This window comes from Gadus macrocephalus, chromosome 4 (genome assembly GCF_031168955.1).
Source record: "Gadus macrocephalus chromosome 4, ASM3116895v1".
Lineage (NCBI taxonomy): Eukaryota > Metazoa > Chordata > Actinopteri > Gadiformes > Gadidae > Gadus > Gadus macrocephalus.
Window position 1 is genome coordinate 14,056,493 of NC_082385.1, and position 16,854 is coordinate 14,073,346.

A 16,854-nucleotide genomic window follows, 5' to 3' on the forward strand; every position below is an offset into this window, starting at 1 on the left:
CACACGCAATTCAACCCATGCACACGCTCACACGCCACACTTCGTATTTCTCACGCAGAGAAATTACCAGGATAGCGCCTACCAATTTGGGCCGCTATTAAACAGTGTTACACGTAGGAATCAAATGGGTTTCCCGTACATAGGCTAACCAGACGTCTTTTGCCCGGACATGTCCTCTTTTTGAGACACTTTTAAAAAAAGTGTGGCGGAATTTAAAAATCGTCCGGGATTTTATTAAAGCCTCATACATGTTCTCATTGAATTTGCGTTGCGTTTCTTTGGGTCGTTCGCAAACTAGTTAGGCTACTCCCTCCCCTACTCAGTTCTGTTCACTTTGCATTGGTGGAAGTGAGTAGGGGGAGTGGTTAAGTAGAGCCTTCAGATTGGACGGTTTGACTTACGCAGTTATCGTCGTGTATTTATTTTTTTACCATTATTGTTTTATAGGGACAACAAATTTCTCCCAAAGGGGATTGATAACGTTCTATCTATTGAACAGAAAGAAACGCTTGGTCATACTTTACATATTTTATCACAGCATTGGCCAACTGAATGCCACAGATATATTTCCAGCATTGGACTGAATGCCACATAAATATATAATTATGTTTTAGCATGTTTGCAACGTTTAAAAGTTCAGGGTATAAAGTTCAAGTATATGCCTCTACTTGTATTGCTTAAGCCAATAGCCTTTTGAGGCAGTGTTTTTTCTGAATATTAGTGTTAAGGGCCAATAATGCTTACTATCATACGTTAGTTACCATGTCAGTGGACACATTTGTATTCAGGCACTAATTAGATTGACTTATGAGGGTGTAGCCATGCCTGTTGTTTTATTGTTAATATGTCAATTAGTTTTTTATTGAAAATACTTTGTATAGATGCATTATCCCCAAACTTGTCATCGTAACACCTTTGACATTAACATGGCAGATACCTGTGTATTGTTTATCATATGCGGTAAGAGTGTAACATTTTCAACTCAGTTCCTTGGTAGCACCTACTTACAGTAAGAATCACTTCTGATGGAAAAAATTATGTGTATGAAACACTTTTCTTATCTATTGTTACTATTATATTGTTTAAAATGTATGCATATATTAAAAAAATATATAGCGCATAAAAAGTGGCTGGTAAAAAAGATGAGTGGCTGGTGGGCAAAAAAGTTAATTTCCATCTCTGATACACACACACACACACACACACACACACACACACACACACACACACAAGTTGGTCTGCCCCAAACACACACACGTCCTTGACACGTTTATCTCGCTTTGCCAGGGAAACTAACGATCCAACATGGATGGCTTCGTCCAGCCCAGTGTGTTCCAGGGCTTTCCACATGTCTCGGTGTGCGTGAGACCCCATGTATGTAAGTCGTGGTGGATGTGGGTAGGAGGCTGATGGAGAGACGTTTTGACAGCTGCCGAGAGGCGGTGGAGAGGGCTTTATCTGTAGCTTATAATATAAAGTGGAAGTGGAGGAGCTCCTGCTGCGGGCCTATTTCTCCTTCTGTAGCCACATCACATCCGCGCTGCGGTTGGAGTCCCCGTCAAGACGTCGGACGACTTGTAATGATAGATGTCCCAACAAGTCATATTTATTTATAAAGCATATTTGAGAAAAACGTAATAATTAAGGAGTCATACAATAAATCCTCAATAAGTTTGATGATGATGATCAGGTTGTAATTTAATGTAAGAATAAGAAGAAGGTCTGTGGGCTTGTGGTTGTTATTGTTTTGACATTTGAGGATAGAACTCCAGTGCTCTGAATCCACCATCTCCAACAGGCTGCGGTTCACTCCCCAGCCACAGGGGCCAGTGGAGGGATTCTTACGGAGCAACTTTCAAACGGTTGACCTTTCATTTAGTTTGACTATTGTTCGGCCACCTATTCACTAGCTGAATGAAATAAAACCCCAGCCTTTTTTCCGTGGGTGGATTGGTGGCATGATGAAAGGGGGTTTGTTATGAGGGGCCGTTTAGGACATAACTAATTGAGACACTCTCACACACATACCTATGAAACACTCTTAGGGCCCTTACATAGTCGACGCGAGCGACGCGCGTAAACGACGTGAGTGGCGCGAGCGTCGCGCTTCCTTTCATAGTCTACACAGCATACGCGAACGTCGCGGGCAATGCATGACATGCAATACACCACTCACGCCATGGGTGGCAGCAGAGTCACCGGTGTTTTCACGGGGGGACGTTCCAGGTGACGTTCCGATCAAAGTGGCTACGGAAGAAGAGTGATGAAGCGCAGAGATAGGCGGTGGTATGTGCGCCCTTTAAATACCACACGAGATCATGATGGGGAATTTGTTTCTCTGGTGCTTCCAATGCGAAGCATGGACGAGGAGAGGCATTTCCAGTATTTTCGGATGTCGGCGCCAAAGTTTGATGATCTCCTTTCGCGAGTCATCCGATATCTTCCCGACTCACCAAAACCGGCCCTTGTCAGGGAGCAGCTGGCAGATTATTTTTTGTCAGATGCTGGCGTGTTTCCCCACCAGTACAATGTGCTACGATTGGGTATGCGCACTGACCAATAAATGTATATACATTGGTCACTTGGAAGCATGACTTTTGATTCATTAGTTATCATGTTACACAAGTTACCTAATTTGGTTTACGTCAAACTCATTAATTCATATCCATATAAAATGTTTATACAACAAGCTATTGCCTTGACAGATGAATGAATTATTTAAGTGTAGGCCTACAGCCAAAGGCTTTAAGCTATAGCGCATAATGTCCACAGAAATTATATGGTAGGCAACATTATTAGAGAAAAGGGTTTATTTATCAAATACAGAAAATAGTCCCACCATACACGCACACATTTTTCATTCACTACACACTCACGCTTTCAAATTTCATTCACTCATAGAGGCTACTGAACTTATGTTTCACACAGAACATGAACATTTATGTTTCACATAGAACGTGAACACAAAACATTACGTAATTAATTCAAATAGGCTAATTCTAAAACAAATAAGGCCAGCAATAGAACGAATATCGGGTGACAAGAAGATCATTAAAATGGCTCACAATCCCGCATCAGCTGTCTGATGTTGCGCATCAAAATAGCACTTTGACCCTGTGGAAGGGTTCGCATAAATTGGCACAGATAATTAGTAAAAGAGACGTCAAGTCATTCTTATCACGTTCCCGCATCCTCTCATATGTTCTTCTGTAAATATAACCTATAGTAGTAATAATGTACAATATTTGCAGTATCGCCCCCACCGACAACGCTTGGTATTGCATGGATCGGCGCGTCGCGTATCAAAAATTTGGAGGACGCGTTTTGCTACGCTTCAACGCTTAATGGCGGCCGAAGCGTCGCGTCGCGTAGCCTTTTGGACGCGTAAGCGTAGCGTTGCGTCGACTATGTAAGGGCCCTTACACTCACTGCTGAAACGCTCACACACTCACTACTGAAACACTCACACATACATACATACTCGTCTGAAACACTTACACATACATATGAGAAACACACACGCATACATACATACCTCTGTGGCATATACACATACATATGAAATGCTTACATTCATACAAGTGAAACATTTATACGTATCTATCTGAAACACTCATGCAAGCACATATTTGTATAAATGTTTCAAATGTATGAATACGTTTTTCAGTTATATGTATGTATGCTCTTACATGAGGATGTGCAAGCGTTTCACATGTAGTATTCATACCAGTGATTTCAGTAGTGACGGTGAGAGCGTTTCAATAGTGAATGTAAGAGTGTTTCATAGGTATGTGTGCATGAAATTCCAAGGTCAAGGTCGGCATTTAAACCGGAAGGCGGGAACAAAGAGTAAGGTGTAAGTGAGATAACTGACTATTAACGGTCTGATTACTGAGGTAATGTCACGCTCTTACTCGCTCTTGACGGTTGGCTCAGATTGGCGCGCTCTGGCTGTTCAAAAATGCACTCTTTGTTCCCGCCTTCCGGTTTAAATGCCGACCTTGACCTTGGAATTTCATGCACACATACCTATGAAACACTCTTACATTCACTATTGAAACGCTCTCACCGTCACTACTGAAATCACTGGTATGAATACTACATGTGAAACGCTTGCACATCCTCATGTAAGAGCATACATACATATAACTGAAAAACGTATTCATACATTTGAAACATTTATACAAATATGTGCTTGCATGAGTGTTTCAGATAGATACACATTAATGTTTCACTTGTATGAATGTAAGCATTTCATATGTATGTGTATATGCCACAGAGGTATGTATGTATGCGTGTGTGTTTCTCATATGTATGTGTAAGTGTTTCAGACGAGTATGTATGTATGTGTGAGTGTTTCAGTAGTGAGTGTGTGAGCGTTTCAGTAGTGAGTGTAAGAGTGTTTCATAGGTATGTGTGTGAGAGTGTCTCAATTAGTTATGTCCTAAACGGCCCCTCATAGTTTGTAGACAGGGAGAGTGCTCTGTCAGAAAAGTGGATGTATTGAAGGGAATGTGTGAAATGAGCGGTGGTTAATGTTTGAATATGTGGAAGTTGTGGGAGGACCAAAAGACCAGCGAGCCCCTCTCCCTACCACCCCACCGCTAATGGGAATATGTTTGTGTTCACTCTTTGAGCCTCACAAAGGCTCTTTGTCTAATTCATTCAATACTTCATGGGCAAACAATGCGCTTTTAATAGGCACTCTGAGGAAAATCAAAGTATTCTGATATAGACCGCAAATGCAGTCAGCGTGGCCCGCTCTCTCTTCAAGCAGGCGACGCCAGGGATGGAATATTTTTATTGTTTAACAACATTTTAGAGGTAATGTCCATTTTTCGCTATTTGTGATCTGTTTTTTACTCAGAAGCATCCATACTTTAGACTTTATTGTCCCCAAGGGGAAATTCTTAGTAGGCCTACATGGTATTTCTACTTGGCCTTTTGTTTAGGGCTGCAGGCACTAGGGTTTTGCCATAGTGAGCCCTTATTCAAAACGGGGACCTGTACCTGCGTCCAGAATGCATAATGGGGAAGTGGCAGTTGAGTGGGTGTGTGTTGTCCTGTGCTATTGTACATGTAATGCGTGAGATGGCCTTGAGATTGAGCTCCGACAGTGAGTTTGACCCAGTTTTTGACAGTAAGCATGTTAAAGAAACAGGTGGAACAGTAGAGCAGGATAGGCTGCCACATACTCTGACACTCTTCTGCAGGTGTAAAAACCAACGGGTCAATCTGGCTTTCTTAACTTTGATATGGGCCATCCACTTCAATTAATTTTTTTTATTGAATCTTTATTTTTCCAGATAAAACATTAAGAACAGTTTCTTATTTACAATATTGATCTGGTCCAAGAGGCCCCACCAGGAATAAAGGTACAAATAACAAATATACAAGCATGACTCATTTAGACAAATATAAAATGGATAGGCAGAAAGAAAATAGAAAACACAAATGCACTAAAGCTAGCCAGGGGACAGGCGTAAAGGTCTGGCCGGGGGTGTAATAAATAAGAGACAACATGAAGATGAAAGAGAGTGTTTGTTTGTTTGTGTGTGTGTGTGTGTGTGTGTGTGTGTGTGTGTGTGTGTGTGTGTGTGTGTGTGTGTGTGTGTGTGTGTGTGTGTGTGTGTGTGTGTGTGTGTGTGTGTGTGTGTGTGCGTCTGAGCATGCGTGCTTGTGTGTGTGTGTGTGTGTGTGTAAGCGAGCAGATGCGTGTGTCTGGGTGTAAAAAATAAATAATAATAATTAAGATGTGTCAATGTTATATTGTGTGTGAAGGGTATATGCAAGTGAGAAACGGTGGAATCAACAGGAGCAGGGAGGGTCTACTAAGACATAGTTAAGTTTCTGCTTGAAGGCAGCCTGTGATGTAAAAGCCGTACATTTGAGCGTGTCTTGAATGCTGTTTCAGTCAAAAGCTGCTGCAAAATGAAAGGAGTTTCGATCGAAGGTAGTCCTGGTGAGTGGGTTGATGAGTTTGATAAGCACAGATTATCTTGTGCGGTAAGTGCTTCTAGAGAGATGGAGAAGGGAGGAAAGGTAAGACGGGGTCTTGCCCAGGAGTGTCTTATAAATAAACTGGAGCCAATGTCGGAGTCTGCGGGTTTGGAGGGAGGGCCAGTCAACCAGTTTGAAAAGATGACATTGGTGTTTATTAAAGGGAGCATTGGTGGCAAAGCGGATAGCTGAATGGTGAAGAATGTCCAGTTTGTGTAGCGCTGTTTTGTGTAAGTGTAAGTTTAGCAGTGTGTGTGAAGGATGCTTTGTTACGGAAGAGAAAGGCCAATCTGGCTTTCACTTTAATCTGAATATTATTAATATGGGTGGAGAATGACAGCGAAGAGTCCAGCCAAAGCCCTAGATATTTGTAGGACTGGACAAACTCCAGTTCGGAGTTGTCAGCGCAAAGGATCTGGGGGGGGCTGGAGGTGTTTTTGCGATCGAAAAGTATGCATTTTGTCTTTTTAGAGTTGAGCCGTAGGTGGAGGTTGTGGAAAGAATGCTCAATAGAAGTGAGACTGTCTTGAAGAGTGGAGGCTGTGGAGCAGAGAGAAGGGCCAGAGGTGTACGGGATAGTGTCATCAGCATAAACAAGGATCCGGGAGCTGCCTGCAGCCTTGGCCACATCATTAATATGAATGGAAAAGAGGGTAGGACCCAAGATTGAGCCCTGAGGCACCCCTTTAGTAATGGCTAGTGCCTCCGACAGGATGTTATCTGTCTTGACCTGTTGGATTCGGTTAGTCAGGTTGCTGGCAAACCAGTTGCAACAGGTGGGGGATAAATCAATGCTGGAGTGCCTACCCAAAAGGGTCATGTGATCAACTGAATGAAATGCCTTGGCTAGGTCTCTAAAGCTGGCCATACAGACCTGCTTGTTGTCCAATAATGATGTCGTCAAGGACCTTAAGCGTGGCTGTGATGCATTCGTGGCCAGAAAGAAACCCAGATTGAAGATCAGACAGAATGTGATTTGTGGTAAGAAAAAAATCCAGTTGTTTGAGGACCAGCTTCTCTAGAACTTTAGCCAAGCATGGCAAGATGGAAATAGGCCGGTAGCAGTTGTGGTCAGAGCTAGAGCCACCCTTAAAGAGTGGAAATATCAAAGCTGATTTCCAATCAGAAGGCAATGTGGAGAGATGAATGGACAGGTTGAATAAACTTGAGATTGGGTCAGCAATAAGATGAGCGGCTGCTTTGAGAAACTTTGGGTCCAACCCATCAAAGCCAGCAGACTTATTTGTGTCCATTCGGGAAAGTTTATCCGGAACCTCAGAAAATGAGAATGGTTTAAAGGAAAAGCTAGTGGTGATGGAGGGGAAGGCCAAAGTGAGTGGTGGGACGCTATTAAGGTCAGCAGAAGTGAAAGCTAGAGTGGAGTTTTCAATGGAGCATTTCAGTTATTAATGCAAACTCATGGCCTAGCAAGAAATAGCGTAATTTTCCATGGCCCATTTAACTGCCAAACATTCCTTTACTATGGTTGCATAGTTTTTCTCGTGTGGCAGTACTTTACGGCGGACAAAGGTTACTGGGTATTCCATGCCATCGTGTATTTGGGACAGGACTGCCCCGAGTCCTACCTCTGATGTGCCTGTCTGTAGCACAAACCTGCTGATGTCAGGTGTGTGCAAAGGGCTTTCTTCAGTCCTGTCCATGAGTCTCTCGAAATTTGCAGGGGCCCCATGAAGTCCAAATGGCAGGACCCGGTACTGGAAGGCCCCGTCTGGCGTCGAGAATGCAGTCTCCGGCTTCGCTTGTGGCACCTGGCAATACCCCTTGGTTAAGTCTAGTGTGGAGATAAACCGGGCAGGTCCTAACCTTTCGACCAGCTCATTCACACGGGGCATAGGATGTCAAATAGAGAGACTTCGTTAAGTTTTCTATAGTCATTGCAGAACCTAATGCTACAATCGGGCTTCCCAACAAGGACTATAGGACTGGACCAGGCACTGTGGGACTCTTCCACCACCCCAAGGTTAAGCATTTTTCTCACCTCCGCCCTGATGGCTTCTTGTCATGCCTCCGGGATTTGATACGGCCGGAGTCTTGCGGTCTTTCCCGGCTCGGTTTTAATGTCATGGGCGATGACTGTTGTCCTGCCTGGGGTCTCAGAGTACACATCTTTGCTTCTAGCAAGCAGTACTCCGAGGACCTGTAACTGTTTGGATGACAGCTGGCAACAAAGATATTGGAGGGGACAGGGGACAGGGAGGTTCATGCCATGGCTTCAGTAAGTTTATGTGATCAATTAGCTTGCCTTTCTGTCGACCAGTGAATCTGTCGTATCCGGTAATTCACTGGTCCCACTCATTCCATTACCTCATAAGGCCCTTGCCATTTGGCTGAAGAGGGGACAAAGCCCATGACTTTGTGTCCTTGTTTGAACTCTCTCACCTGGGCTCCCCGATTGTACACCCTTGCCTGTGCCTGGGCTTGCTGCATGTGTTCACGGTCATTCGGTGGTTCATCAGCTCCACATGCTCCAAGACATTGGGCTGGGGGGACGGCTGCTGCTCCAAGGCTTCCTTGGCCACAACCAGCCTGCCCCGGGGTCTCCGTCCGTACAACAGTTCGAATGAGGAAAATCCGGTGGAACCCTGTGGGACTTCACGTATGGAGAAAAGGACATGAGGTAGCAACTGAACCAAATTCTTACCATCCATATCTACAACTTTGTGCAGCATGTGTTTTAGGGTTAGATTGAACCTTTCTACGAGTCCATCTGTCTGAGGGTGATAGACGGAGGTTTTAATTTGCCTCACCTTCAGACTTTGGCACAGTCTTTCATCACCCCAAACATAAAGCAGGAGCCCTGGTCTGTGAGGATTTCCTCAGGCAAGCCCACTCTACTGAAAAGCAGGAACATCTCCCAGGCGACCGCCCTTCCTGTTGCTGAGCGTGCGGGAATTGCCGCTGGATAGCGGGAATCATAATACAATACGACTAGGTTATAACGGTGGCCCCTGCTAGACATCGGGAGGGGTCAGACAATGTCTATGCCAATCCTACTAATGGGGGTTTCAATGATGGGAAGTGGTATTAGTGGATTTCGGTATGCTATCTTTGGAGAGTTGATTTGACACTCGCCACAGTATTCCTCCATGGCCCTCTTGACCACCGGCCAGTAGAAGCGGCTGAGAACACGGCCATAGGTATTCTCTCTCCCTATATGCGCCCCTAGTAAGTGGGAGTGTGTAACACTTTTGAGACATATTCTCTGGGAACAAGCAACTGTTCACAGATTTCAGAGTCTTTGTGTTACCCTACATGCCCACTACCTCCGTCAGTCAACGTACGTGGGAAGGTGTGGCTGACTGATGGGGGAGTAGTCTTTGCAGAGGCATCCGTCAGCCAATCAAATCGGTTCGCCGGGTTCTTCCCGCTACTTCCTGCTTGTTGCGATGCAAGATGACCCGCTTTCCCGCTTTCCAGTATCGTCAGAGCCCGAGTCGCGTCACAGTGCTTAAATTTGCATACGCGATCTGATTGGATGACGGATCCGTCGCTGCCGAAAAAGTTGAAAATTTTTCAACTTCTTGACTGAGCCGAAGGCTCCAACGGAACGGACGGATCCACAATGCATTGCGCGTCCGTCCCCATTCAAAGTCAATGGGGATCAGTCAACGGACGGAGGTAGTGGGCACGGGGCGTTACTCGGAACAGCAGATTATTCTTAACCATGAAATCGGGAAAAACTTGACTCACCCCATCCTGGTTTTGGCCCTCGATCACTTTGACATCCCTCCAGGCTTGGGTCAGGTTGGGATCCTGCAGCTGGGCTGAGCTGAATCGTCCAGGGCTAAGAGTTTCGTCCGCCTCGACTTGGAGAAACTCTGAGAATACCTAATCTGACTGTATCTCTTCCAGGGGCTCCTGCTCCTCAGCTGCACGTCCAGGATCCGTTGCTGTACTTTGCCTATCCACATCGTCATCGCTGGTTTCAGCAGGGCTATCGGGTGATACGGCGGCGCAAGCCTGCTGGGTTTCGGAGGCCTTCGCCTCGACCGGGAGTCTTCGGATTTGCCATTTTGGGTTCCTCAATTTCACTCAGAGTGAACTGTCTTCGGGGAATGATAACCTGGACCTCCGAGGTGGGATACTTCCGGGTGTCTCCATGGATGCAGGAGACAGAGAATTCTCCTCCCCAGGTGGCACTAGCAAATTGGAGTCTGAAGAGAGAGACCATGCTTCTGGAGTCTAGGAGTGCTTCTGTGTCTCTCCCACCTATCTTCACAGGACACTTTGGGGCTGCTGCCCCCTGGTGGGCGCAACAGGTAGTTAGGGACTGGCTGATAAAGCCCCATACCCCATGTGGGGCACTGCCCACCGGCTGGGCCATCACAACACACACACACACACACACACACACACACACACACACACACACACACACACACACACACACACACACACACACACACACACACACACAGATCAGGTCAGATCAGAGTGCCTTGCTACACAACCTCACCATAACCTCCGCCCACCTCCTCCTACTCCTTCACATACACATGTGTGCTTCACATTAGCACGCACACAAGCAAAATGACACACAAATAGATGCGCTCACGCACACGCAGTGACACGTGCACAGGCACACAGACACACATATGGGAACCGACAATCACCTTTCTGTGTGAACGATTTTGTTATTTATTTCGGCCTGCAAAACTATTGGCAGGTAACTGTTGAAAGGAGGCTGAATCTCCCTCCGTCCTCAATCTCCGCTCTGCCCGGCCAGCCCCCTTATCAGCGGCCCCGAATGTCACAGCCAGTCTGCGGTCACTTTCCTACCAAATATATAATCGTTCTCCATGATATATCTAGTGAAAACTGACATTCGAAGGCTGGTGGTGGCTGAGGGCTATCAGGCCAGACAATGTATAAGTCCTGTCTTTAGGGAGGCATGCACATGGTGTCGCCCAGAGCTGATAACCCCCCCCCCCCCACCCGGTCCGCTCATCTGGGGGACCTGGGCACCGAGCAGGATGGATGGCTCCTGGGCCCTGAGAGCTCCATGTCAAGACATATCAAGGGCCATTTCCGTTATTTGTTCCAGCGGGTTATTAAAATATTCTGCTTTGTTTTACTTTATTATTTATCTTAGACTGACCGTAGTATGTACACAGTTAAAGTTTTCTTACCTGAATCGCAATAAATATATACAGACACACACACACACTCATGCTCTCCTGGGGCCGACCCCTCGCCCCGTAGATGGATTGGCCGCACAACCACAACAGCCGAGAACCGCCCTCTGTCCCGGCTGGAGGTGAGGTGCATGGGCAGCACTCTGCGGAGATCATCATCTATGCTCTTTGGTTTCCTATGCTCCTGGGATTCATCATCTGTCGTTGTTGTCATGTCCCCTCCCCTCCGTGGTTATAAGCCTTCTCTGTGAGTCTCAGTCCTGTTTCCCTGTGTGCCCTCATAAGACGTGAGGAGGGAGTCTCTTCACCACACACTCCCGCTCTCTGTCAGAACCCGCTATTGGCTCGGACAGGGCTAACAGCCTCTGGAGCTGTTAAGGCAGTGCCACAAAAGGCCGTGGCACTGGCTGAGCTCCTGGGGATGGGGGTGGGGGAGAGAGAGAGAGAGAGAGAGAGAGAGAGAGAGAGAGAGAGAGAGAGAGAGAGAGAGAGAGAGAGAGAGAGAGAGAGAGAGAGTGAGAATCATCTTGAGACGGCCAGCGGTCACCCTGTTGAGGTCTGCTCTCTGCACCAGTACAACATGATGAAACATGGAACTGTTTCATAATGGACCAAGCTAAGGCTGATGATGAAAATAGTACTGATGCTGACATTAAAGCTGCTGTGGGTCAACTCAAGACTCAACTCAAGAGAGAGAGAGAGCTCCTGATTTGTCATGAAATGAGCTGTGAGCAGTCTGAAATCGAATTGGCTCGCACAGAGGAAGTGAAGACAAAGCAGAAGATATTCTCACAGCGCATTTCACTCACTGACGGGTGGTTAGGGCATTTCTAACAAATTACACTCAAATGATAGTTCTTGAATCTTAACTACAGCCCATTTTCATCCTAATAATACTAGTATGAATACTTATACTGACAATATTAACCTTACTAATACTGATATTAATAATAGTACAATTTATCTAATCTTAATATACCAACTTATAATACTATTAAAATAATAGTATACGTTTGTATGAATATTAGTAATATCGATACACTGATACTAATACTGACACAAATGCCAACACCAAATGTTACATTAATCATGTTACTGATACTTCTACTCATAATCACACCACTTAAACCTGGCCTCATATGATATGCGTTATCAAACCAAAGAAATAAAGTGGTTGAAAGACTCCCATCCCATCGATTTGTTACGTTGTTGTGCTTAGTCCACAATGTTGTTCTGAACATAAAACCTATTCTCTCCGAGAACATATTGCTTGGCTTGAAGAGTGACCTGTCCTATTTTTTAGGTATCTCACTGAAGAAGTGGGCACTGGGTTGACTAAGGATAGAGTTGATACTAAGTATAGATAGATAGATAAATAACTAAATGTTTGCAGTAAATATGATGATGGCCTGAGGGCCTTGGAGGTTTATATGGAGGAGCATGTCGGAGATGTACCAGAGCCACGGAGCGGTTTGTAAACAGTTCTCTGAGCCACTGGTGGCCGGTGTAAGGGATTTAGAGCCGGTGTTATGAAGTCATTTTTCTTAGTTTTTGGAAAGAGTCAGGCAGCAGCCTTGTGAATAAATTGGGGTTTCTGCTTTATTTTTTTTGAGGTTTGTGAACATACCATTAGAGTAATCTAGGCATGTGGAAATGAAGGTGAGGCTCAGCTTTTCCAAGTCTTTCTTGGAAATTATTCTCCCGGCTCTTGCAATGTGCTTCAAACAGTCGCTGGCTAATGAGGTCAAGGGTGATGGAGAGATCTCTGGCTTGACTCTTGAGTAATAACAGACATTTCGGTAACACTTTATATTAAGTTACTTGTAATAAGCCTTTGTTAATAGGTAATAAGACCCAGGGACGTAGCCATAATTTCAGAAGTGAGGGGGACAAATTGTTCAGAGGTCTATTGAGTGATTTATCATCCTCTCGCATTCAGTTGCACGTGGCTACATAACCACAAACAGCACAGCACCAGGGGACCGACTTTAGTTATTTAAAATGATATACTATCAAAATCTAAAGCTGCCAAACTCAGAATGACCCTCGAGCATCTACAGGGTAAGTTGCCAGATAATTAAGTGCCAAATGACAACACTGAACACGAAAAGTTCTGTAAAACACCATTCCTGTTTCAAATTATCAGCACCAAAATGGAATGGAAGTGACAAGGTAACAGGGTAATAAGCCACATAATTTAATTTAATGGCAAGAAGTGACAAGTGAAAGTAAGTGACAACAATAAACATATCGACATGAAGATGTAGCTATTTTACATTTGCCGTCGTCAACTATGACAGCACAGATGTGCGAAATTAATCAACACTAAGACCAGTGGCGGCTGGTGATCAAAGATGTTGGTGGGGCACAGTAATAGACAGGGGGTCTGGGGTCCCCCCCCCCCCTAAAAAAAATGGAATTAAATAGATTTGATTTCCTGTATTCTGCATTTTGGGGATGGCCACTACCTATTTGAAGCTTACTGTTGCATTAAACTGTAATCAGAATACGGGTTTATATGCTATAGACCCTATAGTATCTGTGGAATAAAGGCTGGGACGAATTTCGAATTATAAATATGTACAATCCATAATGTTAGCTCTCTGGCTCATGGCTCAGCGGACTAGAATACCTCCTAGAATCATTGCTTGTTGGCCGGAAATGGAAAGGGGGGCTGTTTACGTTTGGTTGTAGTCTTTTCGCTCGGTTCTCCGTCTCAACAGTAGGGCTAGAACCGAGCGAAAAGACTATAACCAAACGTGAACACGCCCCCTTTCCGTTTCCGCCCAACGAGCAATGAGTCTTCCAACAGAAATCAATGGGATTTACAAAAAGCTCTAAATGTGCAATAAAACACGATATGAACTGTACTTTGCTACGATACTTGATTCAACCACTCTATTTCATCCTGGACAAACTAGAAAGGGGGCTCAATGTTCAACATGTTGAAAAAAAGAACTATGAACTAGTTTATTTTTTGGAAATGTGAACTTATGAACTGAAGTTCAAATGAAGTTCATTTTAATTAGTGAACTGAACTTTGAACTAGTTCACGTAGAAAGTGGACTTTCCCAGCACTGATAGTACCCATACCAAATTTGTTCGACACAGCAAGCAAGTTGTCCCAATAATCCCTGTCAAAAGCTTTTTCGGCGTCAACAGAGATCACTAGTTCAGGTGCTGTTGTGGTGGTTTTAGAATGAATAATATTTAAGAGGGTGCGTACATTATAGAACAACTGGCGTCCTTTTATGAATCCAGTTTGTTCCTCTGAAACAATAGTGGGGAGAATATTTTCCAAACGATGGGTCAGAGCCTTAGCAAGGACCTTACCATCCACATTTATTAACGAGAGAGGTATGTATGAACTGCTGAGCTTAGGATCCTTGTCTTTCTTTAGAAGCAGACTTATTGAAGCTTGCCTCAAAGTAGGAGGGAGAGAGCCATTCTGTAAAGATTCAATGTAAACAGAATGCAAAAGAGGGGCCAGTTTATGCAGAAATCTTTAAAAAAAAATTAACTGGGTATTCGTCAGGGCCAGGAGCTTTATTATTTTGCATGCTTTTAATAGCGCAAGTGATTTCCTCTAGCGTTAATGGTGAGTCGAGTTCTTTGGCAACATCTGAATTTATTACAGAGAAGACTGTCTTAGAAAGAATTAGTTTCAGTGGGGTCGGAAGGTAACTCTGACTTATATAAAGAAGAATAAAAAGAGCAATAAACTGAGTTCATGAAAGTAGGGTCTGTATGCAACTTGCCAGACAAATCTTCCATCTGAGCAATTACATGTGAGACTCGCTGGCAGCGTAGATGGTGAGCCAGGAGTCGGCCTGCCTTATCACCATGCTCGTAGTATGCAGAGTGTGACCGCGAAAGCAGACGCTCCGCATCAATGGTTGTGATGAGATCAAATTCAGTCTGTAAGTCTCCTTTATTACTCGGGCCAAGGATGAAGCGGGAGAGCTAGGCCCCAGCGAGGGCGAGCTAGGTCCCGGCTCCGATGAGCCTGCTGCACATCTCCTAGATTTCCCAATGACTCAGAATCACGATGGATATTGATTCAGAATCTTGTTATGCTGTGTTTTAACAATTAACTACAAAGAAATTGCCTCTTTCAATTCGTTATTTGCAAATTGTTCTGAGGAGCTAGACAATTCACGTCTCACCCAATAGCTGCTCAACAGCGCCCCATAGAGTTAAAATTTGAATGATATACCTCAGAAACCTTGGGGCATTTTAGTCTGATCTAGTACACATTGGCGTTGTATTTCATAGCCAGCACAGTGCTCCTTAAACACACAGAGGCTGGTTTGATCAGATAACTTCATCCAGATCTAATGGAAAGAGGAGCCAGACCTCGCTGCACTCCGTAGCTACAGGACCTTGTGTAAACTCCATTAAAACAGCAGCACAAATGTAATTAGTGTTCGGCCTCAAAGAGCATAAGCTGAACGGTAATTCACTCCTTTTCTCTCCCCTCATCCTTCCCTCAATCCCTTCCGTATTCGCAACAAAACGGCGCTGTGCAATTTCCTGTCGATCCGGGATAGGAATCCAAAGGTTAAACTGGTAAATATACGGGCTCCCTGTTCCCTGGCATTAACCTGTCTCTGGATCTCTGGCTACAGTGGTGCATAAATACCCCCCCTCCCCTGTGCTTTGTAGAGCGGCCTTAAAGAATGAGTTATCCCCCCGCGGTCATTCATTATCGCTCTCATAGCGCTTATGAACTGTTCCAACTTCCATTACTAAAATCTAATTCTCAGCCAGCCGCGTGGCGATTAAGAAAAAAGCTAAATTAATCTGGGTACGCCTTTCACGCTGACGCACCGAGGCATCTACCTTCTTTTATTCGTGGTAAATTCATTCAGGCGCTCGCACCCGCGTCATCTCGGACACCTCAGTGTACCGGCGAGAGGAGACTGAGCGGTTTGAATGTGGCTGCCAGTGAACCCAGCAGAATTAGAGAGTGAGGAATCCACTTTTAGGCAGCGGCCTGTTGAATACCTGCTGCAGGAACACCAACTAATGGAGATCAAACGCACGGCGGGTTGGCAGGAAGGGTGGCCGTCTCCAGACCGAGCTGGTGCAGGTCGAAACCCCCCCACCCCAACCCGCCTCCGCCCGCACCATACTCGAGGGCCCGTAGATTGAATTTAAACAATTCAGGTAAAGGGAGCGAGGCGTATTGGCTAATGCCGTGCCAGGGCTGAAAGAGCCAAAATGGAGGTGGTTCTGAGTTGCGTGGCAACCTGTGCTGCTGCACTGATAAAAGCACATTTTGCTGGGCTGAGCTTGGATGTGTGTGCTTTTGTGTGTGTGTGTGTGTGTGTGTGTGTGTGTGTGTGTGTGTGTGTGTGTGTGTGTGTGTGTGTGTGTGTGTGTGTGTGTGTGTGTGGAGGGTCATGCGTCTGGACAGTTGGGAAATGGGTTGTCCCTGTTTGTGTTTCTGTGTTCTGTGTGCAGTGTGCAGTTGGGGAGTGGGTTGTGTGTGTGGGGGTTTATGTGTGTGCATGGATGCGTGTCTGGTATTCCCCGACTCCACTCAGATATTTCTGGAGAGGTTCCCATGGACTTTGCTGAGCCATCATGTGTACATCCACATACCCACACATACATCCACGTCTCCCTGAAACATGTCCTTTTTAAACCGTACATTACTCCTCAGTACCGGAACCAGGAGACGCAAATATGTCAC

General features: G+C 45.1%; 1 long non-coding RNA gene across 1 annotated transcript in view; it reads left to right on the forward strand.

Moving 5' to 3' along the window:
* The window catches only part of LOC132456154 (uncharacterized), a 295,066-nt gene that overhangs the window by 195,535 nt on the left and 82,677 nt on the right, over positions 1-16,854 (forward strand). The gene's annotated exons all lie outside the window — the stretch shown is intronic.